The sequence below is a fragment of the Lagopus muta genome, chromosome 10, assembly GCF_023343835.1.
Source record: "Lagopus muta isolate bLagMut1 chromosome 10, bLagMut1 primary, whole genome shotgun sequence".
NCBI lineage: Eukaryota > Metazoa > Chordata > Aves > Galliformes > Phasianidae > Lagopus > Lagopus muta.
The window spans coordinates 1,979,993-1,998,210 of NC_064442.1; the positions used below are offsets into that span (position 1 = coordinate 1,979,993).

The 18,218-nt window shown below is 39.1% G+C and overlaps 1 protein-coding gene across 9 annotated transcripts in view; it reads left to right on the forward strand.

Annotated features, from left to right (window-relative positions):
* MEGF11 (multiple EGF like domains 11) overlaps positions 1 to 18,218 on the forward strand; it is a 270,520-nt gene that overhangs the window by 38,675 nt on the left and 213,627 nt on the right. Inside the window, exon 1 of one of the 9 annotated variants that reach the window (XM_048955930.1) lies at positions 8,117 to 8,173. The exons of the other annotated variants lie outside the window; for them this stretch is intronic. The gene's annotated coding sequence lies outside the window, so the exon portion shown is untranslated. Of the gene's footprint in view, positions 1 to 8,116; positions 8,174 to 18,218 lie in introns of those variants that run through there. 9 annotated transcript variants of the gene reach the window in all.

The window sequence follows — 18,218 nt, forward strand, 5'->3', positions numbered from 1 at the left end:
AAGTTGAATTGCTTGCTACTTAATCTTTACTAGAAGCAGCACTATTTAGCCTTTGGCTCTTTTTAGTAGGGTAGGAACTGGAGAACAGAAACAAACAAAAATACATGAGTGCCTTTCTCGTAGAAATAGCTATTAATGGGCTCCCGCTCAAGCCAAGCTCTTACTCAGTTGCACAGCATTTTTTATATACCAACAGAGGCCTTCTGGTCTTTGTGGTGTTATGCTTTCCTGGTTTTAAATAAAACGAGAAATAAAACTTGTGTTCAGTTGATAAAAAGTAACCTGACTGTCTTAAAAAAAACAAACAAAAAACCCCTCATGCCCTCGCACTGGATTGTGCTGTTAAGCTTTTCAAACAGTTACCAAACATTATTTTAAGAATCTGAAAAATGATCAAATATTCTTACAATTTTTATTTATATATATGTGTGTGTGTGTATATAGTTTCTATAGTTAAAGCACTTGGCTGATATTTTTCAGCCAAGATATTTGGGTAGAATGCACATTTCTCCTCTGTTAATGAAACCTTACCATATTAGCCATTGAGATGGGTGGCCAGATGACTCAGTCTAAAATTAAGTATTTGTTTATAAAGAACTGAACTCAGTGTGATCAAGTCACAGCTGGAGTACGTACATTCGAATGTGAGAAATACAATTTATTATTCTGGCCTAAATTATTTGGCAAAGTAATCTGAAAATGAAGAAATCAACACGCTTTGATTATTTGCTGTCTTTCTATCTCTCTAGCTAATGCATGTGTCTCAACTCCCACCTCTTAGGAGAAGAGCTGTCATTCCCACAATCTGGATAAGTGGTAAAATCCCCAGCCAGATTTTCTCATCAGCAGAATAAAAAAGAAGGGTATGAGCTGAGATTTGAGACATCTTTTATCTTTGCCCCTCTTCCTTATTAAAATAAATAAATTAATGAATTAACAAAGGAGAAAATTAAATGTAAAATACTTCCATATAATACTAAGATTGAAGAAAATACAGATTTGGAAGTAAGAGTTCAGCCATTTTGTGTTCTTGCACTCCGACTTTTCATGCTACCGGTCTGATTGATTTTAATATATAGATCTTTGAAACAGAAAAATTTGCAAATAATCTTATTTTTCTTTCAAGAAGACATTGAAACTGTTCTTAAAAAAAACCTTCTCCTTTACCTTCTGGCTTCATGGTTTGCTGCAAAGTATGACTCTTGAGTACCTAGAAGCCTGTGAAGTAGGAGGTATGAGGCTTTAAATCAAGATGCCAGCATTAACATTTTCTGAATGCCTATGATACTTTTTAGCACAGGTTTACTTTTTAGCCCTGGCTCACATGAGGAAGGTGAGTACAGACTTCAGTTTTGAGCATTCCTCCTTGCAAGTGTGAGCTGTGACACCTCTCTAGTCGGTAAAGGAGGACAGTTTTGCTTTTGGAACCTCCTGTTTCTACCTGGCCTAAGTCATGAGAGTTCTAAGGATTCCCAGGATCTTTGGCTTGGAACTTTTCAATGTGGCTTGCACTGAAAAATTGCTGTAATTTTCAAGTGCTTAGCACTCTCTAAATGTTAAACATCTAACTGTAAGTTATTTCTCACTTCAAGTATCCTCACCCAGCAAATTGCACTTAAAATTCCATTCTGGAGTGATTTGAAAAACACAAACATCAGCAGTATGTAAGTGAAGGCCATGATCTGCTATAATAGCTATCTGGTTCTAATTCGTGCCCGCAGGATTGGAGAGAACTTTGCACAGGCCTGGAAATAAGGTGACATAAACCTGGGAGATGCTCTACCCGTGTAATTCCAGAAATCAGCCTTGCTAACAGAGGTTAATGAAAAGATACAACTGAAGGACATCTATGAAGACATTAGAAACTGGTTAATTTTAGGGCAACGTTAACTGTATGTCTAGGGTAGTAGCTAGGGTAGTAGCTAGGGTTGTTTCCCTTAACTGTGTGACAGCTAGAGCATACCTTAGGGTCTCATCTAGGCAAAAAGGAATGGAAGGGAAAAAAAGTCATGGTATTCTTTGTGGATGCTGCTTTGTATACAGACAATGCTGTAGCTAGTAGGGTGGAAAAGGACATCAGAAGGTCACCTCATTAGTCTTTCTGCCCACAGCATGCTTAGCTGGATGTAAATAAACTGTTTCTGATAGATGTTACAGTATTTTTTAGTAGTTGAAGTTGGAGGGGTCCTCATGAGATCACCTTTTCCAGACCCGGTGCACAAATTGGGGTCATTCACAGCAGCTTCCTCAGGACCTTGTCTGATCAGGTGTTGAATACACCCAAGGACAGACACACCACAGTCTCTCTGGACAATGTACTTTCAGTCATCCTTATGATAACAGTGTTTTTTGGTGTTTTTTTTTTTTTAGTTTTAAATGAAATTTCTCATATTTCAGATGATGTCTATTGCTTCTTGTCCTTTCACTAGTCACAGAGCAGTCTGTCTCAGTCTTCCTTACATCTCCCCTTCCCAGGTATTTATACATGTTGATAAAATCTTCAGGCTTGCCTTCCCAGGCTCAGCAGCTGAGCACACGTGGCATGTGAAACTACATCAGTGCCTGAAGGGAAGATTCCCTCACCAACTTATCCATACCGAATAGCCAAGGCAATTTCTTTGTGAATGGCTGTGTCCATTCTCCAGGCTTCCTCAGTGATGACATTTAATCCTTGGTGCATTAGAGCTTGTCTGAAACTGTTCTATGAGGATTATAATAAGTTAAAGGAGATATTTTTAAAGCAATCAGTTTTGATGTAATTATCATGCTGGTGTTCATTACTCACCAGACAGAACAATGAATCCCATACAGCTTTTGTTTTCACAAGTTTTTTGTTTTTCTTTAAATGCCAGCATCTTAAAATAGATTATCTCTGTGATTTATTTCTGCATGGGGGAAGCTTTCTTCAGTTTGCTTTGCGTTCCAAATAAGCCACTCTCCATAGTGGATGTAACAGCAGAGAGCATTGCCCAGGTGTAAAAGGCACAAACTTCTTTTTCTTTCTCCTTAAGAAAAAAATCACCCTCTTTGCTTCTTGAAACTCTTCTAATACTACCATAATCTTGTTTGGAGTAGCGTGTCTGGTATTCTATTAGCAACACATGCACACTGAGACAGGACCAAGAACAAGTTTTGGCACCAACAGAAGCAATACCTGTGTCTAAGAGCACAGCATGACAAACTAAATTGCCAGGCGTAGAGTCTGGAGCAAATCTTTGTTCTGTAGGTGCTTTGGTTTTAAGCTTGTAAAAGAATTAGCATGGAAGTTGTTGCACAGAACACATGGAACAGAGACTGCAAATTTGTGACCTAACATTGGGCTCTGACTGCATGAAGAATTACCTGAAGCACATCTCTGCAGTGGCTGAAATGCAGATTTACTGCAGCTGCTGTCTGCATCTTGTCCTGCAAAATGAATCAATCAGTGGGCCTTATTTCCTCTGTGATTCTTTGACCTTTTCCTGTACATGGAGGGAATGTGAAATCTGTTTCAGCATTGACCATGGTGAGAACAGCTTCCTTATTTTCATCTGGTACGTCTCAGGCAGGCAGTCAGACATGCACATGCACTCTGCGTCTTAAGAGGATCAGCCCTCACGTACAGGTAGTCACACAGTTCACTTTCATAATAATAAATCACCACCCCAGGGTATTTCGAGCCTCTTGAACGATAGCTACATCCCAAGTAGGATGTCACATTCACAAGTAATGAGCACTCTGTGCGTGTCTGTGGTGTGGGGAAGTTTTCTGAGCCGTCAGAACAGGTCTTGGAAAACAAGAAATAATTGCAAGCAAAAATGGATACCTACATTAATCCTAACAAAAAGCTTGTTACTAAGTTTCTTATCAATGTGGCACTTTTCTCTATTTTAATAGAAACCCACATCCCTCTCCATTACAGAGGGTTCTGGGTTGTCTTTTTTTTCTCTCTCTCTATTTGTAAGTATTGGAAATGTATGATTTTGTTGTGGAGGGGACAAACGGTGCATTAAGAAACAAGTCATGCTTTGATTAAATTTTGAAATGGGCATTATTAGGCTAATGTCTTTTCAATCATTAATCCTGAACTGTCTTCTCTGTATTTTACTGTTAGTTCCTACGTATGTGTGACCATGTCTCATGGCAGTTAGCCAAACTTGCTAAGAAAGTTACAGGTTCTGAGTTAGTTGGCAGTGAATTCTGCTGACACAAGTAGGCAGTCTGAAAACCTGTGAAATGCTAGGCTTTGGGTTGGAGGCTGTTGTTGTTGTTTTAACCTACTATATTGAGCTAAACGTAGTACTGCAGGTCTTGTGTTGGCTGAGTTGCTGGCTGGACTTTTCCCTAAAAGAATGAAAGAAGTCATAAAGGAAACTGAGGGAAAAAATGAATGAAATAGTAGTAAGATGAAAATAGTGAAATCTGACATTACGATAAGAAGTCATCACAAATTCCAAATGGAAGTCCACTCAGTGCTCTTTCCTTGGATATCTATTTAATATTTTCAGTTAAAAGATTAAGAAGTTCTGATGCAGCTAGGTTTTGAATTATTAGGTTTAAAATGTGAAAAGCTCATTTTGCTGATTAGGAAAGGCAATAAAAAGCAAGCAGACAGCACAATGGAAAGAATACATTTCCTGAACAAAGGCACATGCTTCCCATGCTCTGGATTATTGAGTAGTGTACAAGCAGAGACCTAATTCTACTAATAAACTGTCAGTGGAGCTCATGCTGTGTGGGCCATTCAAGCATGCTGATGCCTTGATAGAGACCTCAGATGAGAGAATGGAGGAAAGTAGGGGAGGATTAATTTCAGACTGTGATGTTTTAGTGGGAAATAAAATTTATTTTTTCATGGGGGAAAAAAAATCGTGTTCTTTGTGTTGGTCCTGAGGCGTTAAATCATTGATTTTATCTTACTAGAGGAAGTTAGAATACACATTTAATGCCAAGTTCATTTCAGCCCCAGATTTATGTTGCTGGAGTTGTCATTTCCCCTCTTTTAAAGGCTAGATGAATGCTTTGAAGCACTGAAGGGACAGAAAGACTTCACCAATAAAGAAAAATGCCATCCTCCTCCCTGCTGAATATCTCTTAGTAAAGAGTTAATGACCAGTGTTGTTCTCTTTCCCTCAATTGCAATTGGACGTGTGTGATATGCCAGGATATGAAGGTTTTTTCATGTCATACGTGAAACTCACTGTGAGTGACTCTCAGTCTTCCTCGTAAGCAGGTCTTGATGCACTGTCCATAATATAGCAGAATCTGGCATTTGTTGAGGCCCAGGTCAGATGAACTGTTTAAGAACAAGGTTCTCAGTGCAGCTTTTATCAGCTGACTAACGTTTTCGTCTTCTTTCAGGCCTTGGAGAGACTTTTTTTGTATGTCTAGTTAAAGTAGTTGACTGCATTACTTCCCTTAATGGTAGGGCACTGTTTTCATTGGGTGGAATGAAATGGTTTAATAATCTTTAGTTAGTATTAATTCTAAATTAAAGTTTAGCCAGTGGCTTTAGGTGGGTTTACTTTTCTAGTCAAGCAGATAGAAACACTAATTCCATTTGTCTACCTGTATTCCAGTGATTCCAGGATAGGCAGTTGAAGAATTTCTAAGTGCAGAAGTTCTAAGTGTAATTCTGCCTCTTCAGACTTTCAGTGTGAATTTGTTCTTCCAGAATGTGCTGTTCCCACTGTGGAAATACTGAGGAGCCTTTCTACACCATGCTGATGGTTGGACAAGTTAACTATCCTGTAAGTTTAGTTACCATGTGGATGTGTAGCTGTATTAGGCATTTCAGTGTTATTGGATGGTTAGTTTAAAACATCTGCTAGTTCTTCATCAATAATAAAAATCATCCAATGACCCTTTTATAATACAGCTCCTAATCAGTAAGGCTTCGTTTTGCCAACCAAGTTAATGTTGAAATAGTATTAATATAAAAATCACACCACTTGTTTGAAGTAAGCATCTGTTACTTGTCTTGAGAAGTACCTCCTGGCCATTTATTTTGATTCTCTTCTTAGTAAAACACACATCCTTCACAGTTTGCTGCTTAGTCTTTTCTTTTTCTTCATACAGTATAATACTTCTCTGAATTACATGGCACATTACTTGAGGTGTAAAAGACTTGAGGTATAAAAGACATCTGTCCACATAGACTTGAAAAGAGGCAAGGTTGCACCTCATAGAAGCTAAACAACATTATCATTAAATTACAGTGTCTCTGCTGCAGAAGTACAGATTTAAGATAAAATAGTCTTCAGCCTCCTCTTCTAAAAAGAAATCTGTTTAAATAGATCACTCATCTTGAACAGTGCTTATTGAAAGATTTGAACCGTAGTTCATATATCATCATTAATACATTCTTAACTAAACTCCACCATACTTGGGCAGATTGGGATATGGAAAATTCAAATTCCAGTTGCTCCCTAATCAAGGTCTGTAGGTAATCTTGGACTCATCACCCACTTGCGTGCCTGCTGGCAGATGTGCTGTCTGAAGAGCATGATGATAGTAGCAGAAGAACTGGTATGCACGTGCATTTGTGCAAGAGGAAGAAAGGCAGGGACTGTGCCCAGGTTTTGAAGAGCACGTGGCTGCTGTTTTGGACAGTTAGTGTAATCCTGTGTGGAAGTGGAATAGGAAAGTGCTGCTGTACCTTATCTGTCTCTCCATGTAGCAGCAGAGTAACAGAGAAGCTCCCAGAAAACTGAAGGAATTAATTTCAATGTTCAGAGGAAGTCTGAAGAATCGAACATTTTGAGGTTTCAGAAGAGGGAAGTTCTCTTGAGAAACTATTAAAAATGTATGATTGAAAACTAGACTGTCAGATAACCATCTATTTACAGCAGGGTAGGAACAAAGCGTTACAACGAAAGTTAATGAGTCTGTGCTTACTGACAGTTGGCACAGTGTTTTGGATATCAAGTTTTGTATGAGTGAGGGGTCTGTGTTGTAAAACTTGATGCAGCGTAAGTCTTGACACTTGGAAGGTATGGAACAAAGGTGTGCATGTGGAAGAAAGGTTGATTCGGGTTCCTGGTTCATCCTTTGAAGGTCAGGATGGTTTTTGCCAAGAATATTTTAAAACAGATTTTGCTAACAGTGATGAGCAGAGTGACAAAATCCCACCGCTGGATAATCATTTATGGATCAGATAATGATTCTCTCCTGTCCTATAACGACATTTCTCCACTCAAGGGAGTCCAGGCAATTCTGTCAAATATTGCTGATGCACCCAGTATGTCTGCCAATGTTGCCTTATTTATAAGCAAGTGGAGGAACTAGATAAGTATTGTCTTCATTCACAATAACTCGCATGCAAGTTCCTTGGCACCTTTGTTTACAGCGAAAATTACTTAAGCAGCAATGTGCACTATGAAAAGAAGCAACATTAGAATTCTGCTACTGCCAGTAGCTTAAAAATCTATTTCCACTTAATTATTATTATTTTTTTTTTAATAAGCATTTTGCTATTTGTTTCTTTGGGGGAATTTTAAAAGAAGTTGCATACCGTTTGAAGGTACTGCGTGAGCTAAGTGCTCAAGTTCTGTGTCTTTTTTATTTAGGGGAATTCTAACTTTGCTAAAAATTAATTTTGTAATACTGTAGTTTTATTAATAATTTGTAACAATTTTTTAATGTTGTAAACCAATGAAAAAGAATGCAGAAGGTTTTTCTGAGAAAGTTTTGATCTACGTGCTTCTGTGTTGCAATTTAAATGCTTATTTAGTGCTGAACATGTATTTTTGTCCTGCGTTTTAGAGTGCAATAATAAATCTAATTATAACTTAGTCAGTCAAACAAGCTTAGAGTATCTTCATTGAACATGCTCTAGAATTTCGTTTTCAAATAAACTCAGTGTGTCATTGATGTCCAGAGAAGATCAATAGAATGGAAATTGCTTGCAGTTTCCCCTAAAGTGCTGCAATGTCTTATTGCTCTCACATTTTCAGTCTATAGCCTTTTCCCTGCCAAAAAGGGTACAAGTCCATGCCAAGCACTCTTAGTACAAGGAAACAGAAAGATGATATACACAGATAGTACAAGGAAACAGAAAGATGATATACACAGGTGATGGTCAGTTCACATTCCTTTTTCTTTCTTTTTCTATATTTTGCATCCCGCCCTGGTGAAGTTCTGAAGTTCTTCATCCCTCCAGTAAGAATTTCTAAGGGTGCTCAGTGTCTGAAAGGTTTGTATATAACTTTGCAAGTATTGTTTAACCAATATTACTGAATGAGAGAAGTGGGTTTGAATGTGTGTACTGACATGTACATGTTTTCCCAAGGGGTTACACAACCATCCAACACATGCCATGTATGACTGCAGCCTCATTGCTGCATGCTTCCAGCCACAGAGAGCAAGGTGGTGTCAGACATCTCCCTGCATGGCTGCTGGGAGAAGGCAGGCACAGAGCAGAAGGATGGAGTAATGGCCTTTTATTGCTCGGCTTGGAACAAGATTTGTTCACTGTTCTGCTGGATTCAGAGCTTCTCTAAGCTGAAAAAATAGGACCAAGAAGCTCCTAAATCGTTGTGTGTATTTCTCACCTAGTAATGTTGCCAAATGCACCCTGAAGCCAGTCTTTGGCATAAACTTGACTAGGGAAATTCAGCAGAAGTAGCAGCAAAAGGTTGTGCTACTGCAGAGGAGTGGGATGTAGCGGGCAGCAGCCAGCCACTTTTATTACTCAATTTCACATTAATGGGAGTTACTTGCATGCATCAAACACAGATTAGTCTTCACAAATTAGATTACTGTCTCTCCAGCTTTCCCTCCCTCAGGTTATACTCCATATGCTGTACAGTATTGTTTGATTTGGACCTCCACAAGCTCAGTGAAGCAGTCTCTGTAATGCTTAGGCCAACAGTGGTTTGTTCATTTGTGGCTTTCTGCTCTAAAGCAAGCAGATTGTACTTTCAGTGTTGTGCCTCTCACCGTATACACAGGATGCTGATGATTTAATAGGAGGCAAACTAAATGAAATTTGAGATGAGACTGGATGCTATTAATTGATAGCTACTGTCCACTGAAACCTAGATGCGTACTTATTGCCATAGCAATTACTGTTACTTTAGCAGGGAAGCCTTCTACTATGTCTATCTAGTATATTTAGTCTAAATTAATTTGAAGCTATCTAAGTCATTGCCAAGATTTGAATTCACTAGAGTTTTTCCTAAACAGAATGAAAATTAAGAAAAACATACAGAAGCTCTTTTTTCCTGAGGTCTATATTTATCACTCATTTTGCTGCTTTCCCTGTTGCCTTTGCTGTAATTGAGATCCAAGCTCTTTCACCTGCCAGCTGTAGTGACTAATTCAATGAGAGATTCCTGGCTTTCACCTATTCCTTATTTCCAATCTGACATTTATATTTTTTTTATATTGATAAGATGTTGACTTCTCCTTCCATGTTAACAAAATCAAATTGGGGGTGGTAAATATCAACGTGCTTTTCTGCTTGTTCAGCATTGGGACTATCTCTGATGTAGCACAGAGAGCAGACTCATCTAAGTGTGCTGTAAGGAAGGAGAGACCCACTGCACCCCAGTGTGGGTCCTCACAGTGCTATTTCCAGCCACTGTCTTATTTCACTGTGAAAAAACAGCAGAGAGGAAATTTCTACTGCCTACTTAGGGTCACTTTTCCTGCATGAAAAATGCAATTGGACAGTGATGTTTGACAGATTAACTGTTGTATCTCTTTGGAATGAAAAGATTTTTGTGGTTGGGCTTCCCATATATTGTGCAGCAGAGCAGACAGATTTTTGAAGCCTTTAGTTTCACTCTTTGCAGGCTCTTTGAGGACTATCAAAGTACATGCTGTAGCAATGTCATTCTTATATACATGGCAAAAAGCATTATCAGATAATTAGACTGTGTCATGGAGATGTAATAAAAATCCTTAGGAAATTAATTAATGCACATGTACAATAGCTACTTTAAACCACAACACTTTAGCCATTTAAAATCGGGTTCTTTTTAAATAGCAAAAGCAATTAGTCTGCTCTGACTGATTACTTGCCAAATTTTTTAATGTAAGACTTTTGATTTATGAGAGTAAAAAAAAATTCAGAAGGGGAAGAGTAAAATTCCATTGCGGCTTTTCTTACTAGGAAAAGTATCAAGCTCAGTAGGCTGCTTTTTCTGTGCTGCAGTTATCTCCTGCTTCCTACAGTCTTGAGGTAAAGCTTTGAAACATTTTATGCATTATCTTCACAAGTATTAGCTTACTGATGCAATAATGTTTACTAATATCTGCTATGTTCAGATGGAAGAGCTGGATGGTATTTTTATGTCAGATCTTTTCCTCCTGAAGGAGAGATTATTCAAACTGAAAAATCCACATTCTATTGAGTGGCATTTTGGCTTTTGAAGTAAAATTCCCCTTTACATCTGCAGCACCGTAACTTTTATTTTAAGAAAAATAAGCCAGAGTATCAGCTGTGAAAGCAAAGCAGTAAATGCACTGTATCACAGAATTGGCCACAACCTTCAGAACTTACATAGCATTTCTGCTCTTGGACTGGACTGAGCTTATGCTACATGCATAGCAAAGCTGATTCACTGGTTCTAAAAGAGCTCGTATGCTATGCATTTAGTAACGGATTGAATTGCATCTTGTGTTTGCAGTCGGGCAGTATTGATAACACCTTTGTAGCTACAAATAAGTAAAAATCTCCTGCATCAGTTCCTGCCTTTCCAAAGGCAGGTATTGCGTTGAGATATTGAGAAGATAAAGAAAAGCACGACCATCCATCTTGCAGAATTTTAAGCATTCATAATGCATCAGAAGTTCGATGACAGGGACTACCAGCTCTCAGTGTGGCTCATTGCCTTGCAAGTGCCTTCCTGCTGGCACCTGCTGTGGACTGCTAGGGTCCTTCAAGGCAGCTCTCTCTGTGGAAGCTCTTATTGCCTGGTTTCTTCAGTAGAGAACACATTCACTTGACTTCCCACCTTCCTCCACTACCCAGAATAAGATTAGGACTTCACATTCAAGTGTGTTTGGTAGACAGGAACAAATTATTGAGCAAATGACACAGAAGAATTGCTGTGCATATTAAACGGTGCTTGCTGAGAGCATCAGTACGTAAAAGGGGAATCTGCACAAAATGAAATACAAACTTCACTGGAATTCAACCACTGTCTGTAACATGTACTGTAGGAATTACAGGCACTGTTCTGCCTTTTAGAGAGAGCTGTGCTGGAAAAAAAGAGTTTCCCTATTCAAGAAAAATGCAACCAGGCTTGTGAAATCTGTGCTTTTCTTGCAGTGTGAAATAGGTGTAGGTGATACGTATGACAGAGCACGGAGAAAATAGTATGTTCCAGGGAAACAGAAAAGCGTCCAGTTTTCTGTGAGGTTAATGAGTTGAACAGGCTGACTGTGCAAGGCAGAGAGCAGAGCAGTAGTGCTGGATGTAGGAAAAGGGAAACAGGCAATAACAGAAAAAATGGAGACAGGCTGGAGAAGCTGTTACAGTTAGGAGTGGGTAGGAAGAAGCAGATTATCTGAGCAGTTTGATCTTTGTTATGTTAGGGAAAACCAGATATTTACATCACAGTGTAGCATTATTCCAGTGACTTTATAGATCGTAGTTATTGGTGAAGTCTCCTGCGTGTCACTTTTGTAAAAGAGCAGCTTATTCAGCAAGAGCACTTGACCTGAAATCAATGGACCAGACTTAAGGTTGTAAATGAAACAACCTTTGACTAGCACCTAAGATTCTGTACTGCATAAATAAGAATTCAGCCAATGGTCATTTTATGTATATTGTAAAAGTGAGGCACCAACAGAGACAAATGCAGCGGTCATTTTTCTTATCATTCAGTGGCGTTCAAAATGTGTTCATGCTTGGTTGTGGTCCCACACAGATGTCCTGAAATTTTTTAGTTGGACGTTCGTGGTGTTTATTACAAATAGTGACATCATTGGTTCAGCATGCTAAGAAGATCTAAAAACTGTGCATTTGGTATGTGAGGTTGGGGCAAAGCTGAAGGAAGGTACTGAAATATTTGCAGCAGTGAATTCTGACAGAGCATTTGCAGGTTGAGTCAGACTGTCTCAGCTCCAGGGATTTTCCCAGGAACCTTGCAAGGCAACTGTAAGTAATTTCTAGCAATCTTCAAGCCATCAGCTGAAGTTTGTTTGAAAGCCTCCTTTTTCTTTTTTCAGATGTTACTTAGTGGCACCAAAAATCAAAAGAATGTACACTAATCAGTGATTTAAAATACTTCACCTGATAGACTTCTGATATCAGTATCCAGATATTTGATATCTTTTAGTCTCATTGTGTCAGCTATCATTTTTCAAAGCATATGAAGCGACTTTTGAGGATCACTTTGTTTGAGATGTCTATGGCTAAGCTGTGACAGAAGTAGTTGGAACAAGTACATGCTTTTGTCCAAAGATACATTACAGCTGAAGGAAGTGAAAGGAAAAAAAGAGGAAAGGTTTAACATCACATAGGAAAGTGTTCAGCTTGTTAGAGCTGCTTGGGAATTGAGTGGTGAAAGGGGAAAACAGTGATTCTTAGAATACAAGACTTAACATGAGAAAAAAATATTGAAGACAAACCCAGTGACTGAAGTGCTTGGCTTGAGTGGGATGGATCAAAAGTCGAGGCCCTGATTCAGATCAGTGTCCTGTACTTGGCTTTTTCCTTTCCTAAATGGAAGCCTGGATTCTAGGCTTTAACGCAGTCATCTTCTTCATCTCAGATGATGGATAATTACATACCTACCAATGCAGCAGCCCTATCTTTACCTTTTTGCTCTTTCTGATTTCTTGTAATTCATTTCATTTTCTAGATATTACTTAAACAAAATGTCATCAAAAACAAAAAGCCCATCTGACTCCTCCTAATATAAGTAAATACAGATAAACAGGAGGTACCTAATTTAGGTGGAACAAGTCTCTTGTTTCAGGAATTATCTGTCAGAGTCTGAGCTCTCAGGGCATAGTGCCAAACCTGCCTTTTCTGCGGGCATTTGGTAGGTCAATGAACTGGGTTATAAAGAGTTATCATATAGTGATTACTTAGATGGCTTGTGGTAATGTTATAATGGCAGTTCAATTAATATGATAAGATCTTAATTGGTTGTATAGAATATTGTCTTTTAATCTATGCAAAGTGCCAAGGGTATAGGAGACGTGCTTATAAATCTGACTAAAACCAGAGTGCCCATGTCTCTACCTTGTTTTGCTCCAGCCTTTAGGCTGCTGGAGAGAGAAGAGTCTTGCCTTCACTTTCCACACACATTGGTGATGTCAGTGAAAACTGTGCCCACAGAAAAGATGTAAATAGATCCTGTATTTATGAACAGAAACCCTGGCTCCTACACAGAGATCAAAGGCTCCTGAACAGAAAAGGAGACACTGCAGCCATACTAAATACAAAACAAAACAAAAACAGACTTGTGGACCTTAAAAAGCATATTAAATGAATTTCAGCTGAAAGTTGGGCTGTGTAGGTAGAAGCCTTTACAAATAGCATAACGAGCTCGGTTTGTTACTTATGGACTTTTTCAAGTTTAGATATGGACGTAAGTGAATATAAGCCAAATGATGGGCAATGTGGTGCTTCTTAATTACCTTTCACAGGCTGTCAGAAGTGTCTTCAGCCCTCAGGAATTCTGAGACCAGTTCCAAACCTGAGAACTGAGCACAGAGAAAGGCTCTATAAGGAATAAGGGAGCATCCAGCCCAACTGTGCTCAAATTCACCTCAGTGGTATGCACAAGTGAGGTGCACAAGCTTGCAGATTAATTAGGTTTTAACTAGTCATGTACAATATGCACATACCCAATTTGAATGGCAAATTGCAGCATTGCTGCAGGCTATCCATGCTCCCTTTTGGCTCACAGTCCCTAAATTCTACACTTGAAAATGGGCTCTCTGAGTTAGTTTAGGGGGCAGGGAGGCTTTTGGGAGAAGCTGTAGTGGTTCTGGGTTGTGCTTAAATGAAAGTCTCACTTTCACAGAAAATAATCAAGTGTGTTAAGGTGCAGCATAAAGGCCTAACAGGAAATATGATCCATGTGAAACCAGTAAGCCGTGTTCTCTTCCAGTTATTTTGTGAGAAGCAATATATTTAATTGCTGGGCTAACAAAAAGTCATATATCCTCATCTCTGTGAAAGTGGTGTTATTAGAGGAAAATTGCATTAAATCATATTCAGTCACTTACTTTAGATTGTAATTATTTCTCTTTAAGTTTGCATCATCTGAATGCAGTGGGGCATGGTAATGTATTACCCAGAGGACTGTCAAACTGATTTGTGGCTTTTCGGTTTGTATGTATTAATATGTCTGTGGATTCTGCCACGTTGAATGCTCACTATTGTGAAAATGCAAGAGAAAGCTGGGTGTTGGAAGACAGAAAATAAAACAGAGTGATATTTATCTCACCTAAAGTTCTAAGGTACGTTTGTGTGAGCAATCTGTTCCTAAGCACTGCCTTACTTCACAAACACGTCCAGGCTTTGGCCACATGAGCAGATCAGCTGGTGGAAGTTGTGGTGTTGCTGTTTTAGAAATCCACCTCTTAGGAATGCTTCAGCTCTGCCATACAGTGGCAAATAAACCTGTGACTGCAACGCTCGCATTTCCATGCACACACTGCTTGTTTCTCACACTTCAAATATGGGTTGGCTTGTTTGTGTGCAGTTGCTGTGGTACTTCCTGCTCTGAGTGTATGCCAGGAGATTTTCCTTGCTATTACATGTTGCCTTGGTCTTAAATTTGTAAACAGGTCTGAAAGATCTGAAATGTATTATTAGCCTTGTGGGTTGGTTCTGGCATTTTTATACAGAGGGATGTTCTACTGAAAACATGAAGAGGTGACAGTAGATGAGGCGGGCATAGCTGATGTAGAGAAGATAACAAACCACAGGGGAAAAAGTCTCGGGACTCAAAGACAAGAGCAGACTTACTGTGGTGAGAAGAAGGGTACCAATACAAAGAGCCAAAAGTTTTTGAGGTGGTGTAACGCTTCACTTTCTTGACTATGAAAGTAAAACGATTATTGACTAAGAGCCAAAATCCAGTCTGTCCTTAAAGAAATGAGTTTTACAGTTCCAGTTCGGTCTGGAGAGGATGTGATGTATTCAGCAGCCATTTGGCCTATCGCAGTAGGTATTACTTATCCCTCTAAGTAACTCTCTTTTGCAGGAAAAAACCCAACATTAAGGTAATGCAGACACTTTACTATTCTTCATCTTCTACATTCAGGTTGTACGTTTCCCACATTGTATGTGGCCTAAGAAGAATCAGAAAACTAGTTCTTAGAGAGATGGGAACACTTACTTAATTGTCTAGAGCACGTGCTCCTTCACCTAGAGAAACATTCTGTCTTTATTCTGCGTTTCCACCTTTTTAAATAGGAAGGAGGACTGCTGCATCTTTAATGCACTACTTTACAACCTTTTATGTGGAAAGATTAACAAAAAGGAACCACACTTAATTTAAGATGACAACTTAGGTTTGCCTCTGGATTCTTTTTTGGCAGAAGTTCTCTTAGTAAATTACGTTTGACAACCTGAAATAAATTCAAACCAAGATTTATGCCTGCGTTTGCTCACAGGGCTGTGGTTCATCAGTCTGTGTGGTTAAAAAGCTATGAAAAGTAATAACTAATTAAAAAGTTTATTTTTAGACAATCTACATGGGCTACCAATGCTAAAACTTTCTTTGGCAAAAATCAGGTTCCTGAACATGCAGAGATAAGTTTTCAGTTGGTAATAGAATTAGTAATAGATGTTTGTGCAAGGAAATAGAAAGCAACATTACAAAACAAGGAGAAATGAGTCATAATGATACATTTTCACTTGCAGCTTAACAGAAAAAGAATGGTTTTAAAAACATAACCAAGGACATGGCATCTTTGAAAATTCTCCCAAAGGAGAAGTCAATGTTAGCCGAGATTGCCAGAATTTACTTTAGCTATTACTATGGATGAATAATTATGCTCAATTCAGCCAGTGATATGGGTTCACAGCAGGTTAATTGGTAATAATGGGTTTCATTCCAAACAGTGAGGAATGATATTTCAACAAAAAAAGTGCTCTCGCTGAGAGCTGAAGATGTCCTTGCTTTCAGTGCTTCGTATTCACAATAACACACAGAAGAGATCAATGTTCTTGTTTCTGCAGCACTGAGCTGCCCTCAGTTGCTCTTGGCTATTGAAAGCAGATGCAACAAGTTGAGGAAGCATCTTGCCTTTCTTTTTTAATTTTAAATTATTTTACCCCCTGATTGAAAATTACATTCCTTGGGTCTGGGCAAAGGAGAACAGTGCGATCCTATTAAAATCACCAGTGCAGATAGCCTTTTATCTCTGTTACGTAGGTGTAAATAGAATTAGTCACTTCAAGTAAGGCATGTTGATCTGACACGGGAATTTCCGCTGGCTGCGTTTATGTGGTACTGCACAAGGCAAGAGTTGTCCATCCCTGCTGTAGCGTTGTGCACTACATCATACAAATAATAATTATGGGTGTCTGCTGTCATATCCAGCGCCCCAAAAACGAGCAATGTTGCTGTGTAAGATGAGAATATATGAACAAGTCATTCTGGATAAGCCTACGCAGCTGGATTATGCCCTAAGTCAGCTCCCTTTCTTTGTGTTGTATCAAATTCTTCTGCCATTCAGCTTCTGTGGCCCTGTATGATTTCCTCTCGAGTTCTTGTTTTGCTGTGTCTAACGTGACTGTAGTTTCTGTGTTTGGTGTACCATTGAGCCTCTGTCAAAACCTCTTCAGGCTGCAGTGAGAAAACTTCAAAGAGAGCAAAAAATTTAGTTCTTCCATTACTTTTATTGAAAAAGAGAGGGAGAAAGTCTGCATACGCGTCCAGAAGCAGCAAAATCCAGTGTTGTTAGATTTGTATGCGAGTCATTCAGTACAAGGAGAGGCTGGAAATACGTTAATGGGACACTTTCAAGGCTGAAGTATCCGAGCCTTTATTTTTTCCTCTGGCCTGAAAGATTTTTGTGTAAAAATTCCCCAGATGGGAAAAAGTTGTTACAGCACTTGGATTCTTCCTCTTTACTTTTGATGAGACAAAAGCATCATGACATCCCTTGAGATCTGTTAAGCTATAGCACATGGTGAGTATATGAGCACGAGCACTGAATCGTGCTTGTAAATGTTTTCCTCTTAGCCTCCTCAAGTTTGGAATCAATGGGAATATTAGAATGCACCCTGTCAGCAGTGCCATAAATCGTGTGCTCCTGATTGGGTCCCCCAGCTGTAATGAGTCAGGTTCACCAAGCTGCTCAGCTCCAGTCCTTAGGCTTCCCTTTGAAAACACTTAACTGTCGTTTCCTATGCACAGCATCCAAAGAATGGAAGCAGATGCAAATGTCAGAATTTGTTATGTTTAGGTGTTGCAAGAGAATGTGTCAATATTCCAACTGATTTTTTTAATGGGAAAATTAGTAGCTATTAGCCTCTTTGTGCATACCTATACAGTACCTGGTGCAGCAGATAATTAGCACAGCTGGGATTCTTACTGTACTTCTAAATACAGATTTAGAAGTATATACAAATAGGAAATCATTATCTTACTGGAAGTCACATGGACAGCGTGTGCCTCCTCTCTGCTGAGTTTCCCAGTGTTTAGTCTCAATAACAGTGCTGTGTTCTTATAGACAACTGCCATCCACTTAGATTTTCTTGTGAAGGTAAGCCCACTGATATTCTATGTTGTTATTCTCCTAATCTTTCCTTAAATTTCTTCTCAGTTAGCATGTTATCCTTTTTCTTCCTTGCTATTTGTGCTCTTCAAGCAGAAAGAGGCCTTGGGTTGCTGCCTTGAGGAAGGCTGAAAGCCATACTACCAGACAGGTCATCCACCTTTATGGTGACACAGATATCCCCGAAATGCTGACCAGCACTTGTCAGTTCCATTCCCCAAAGGGCAAGGCTAGTAACTGCTTTGCCTACTATTAATTACCACCACCTGGAATCTCACCTTGGACTTTATGAAACATTATGCAGTGTTTTGTCTGAAAGATTGCCTCAGATACAAATTGCAGGTAATTATCTATATCCATCATTCCTTACTTTGCTTCGCTAGACATGAAATGGTTCTGCACTGGCATCCTGACTTTTCTGTTTCACTTCCCTTTCTTCCTATTGGTGTCATTAAGGACATTTTGCATCCAAGGTCTGCAAGGGCAGGTGGCATGAAGTCCTGGGTACTGGAATATCAGCATATTAGAACAACAATGCT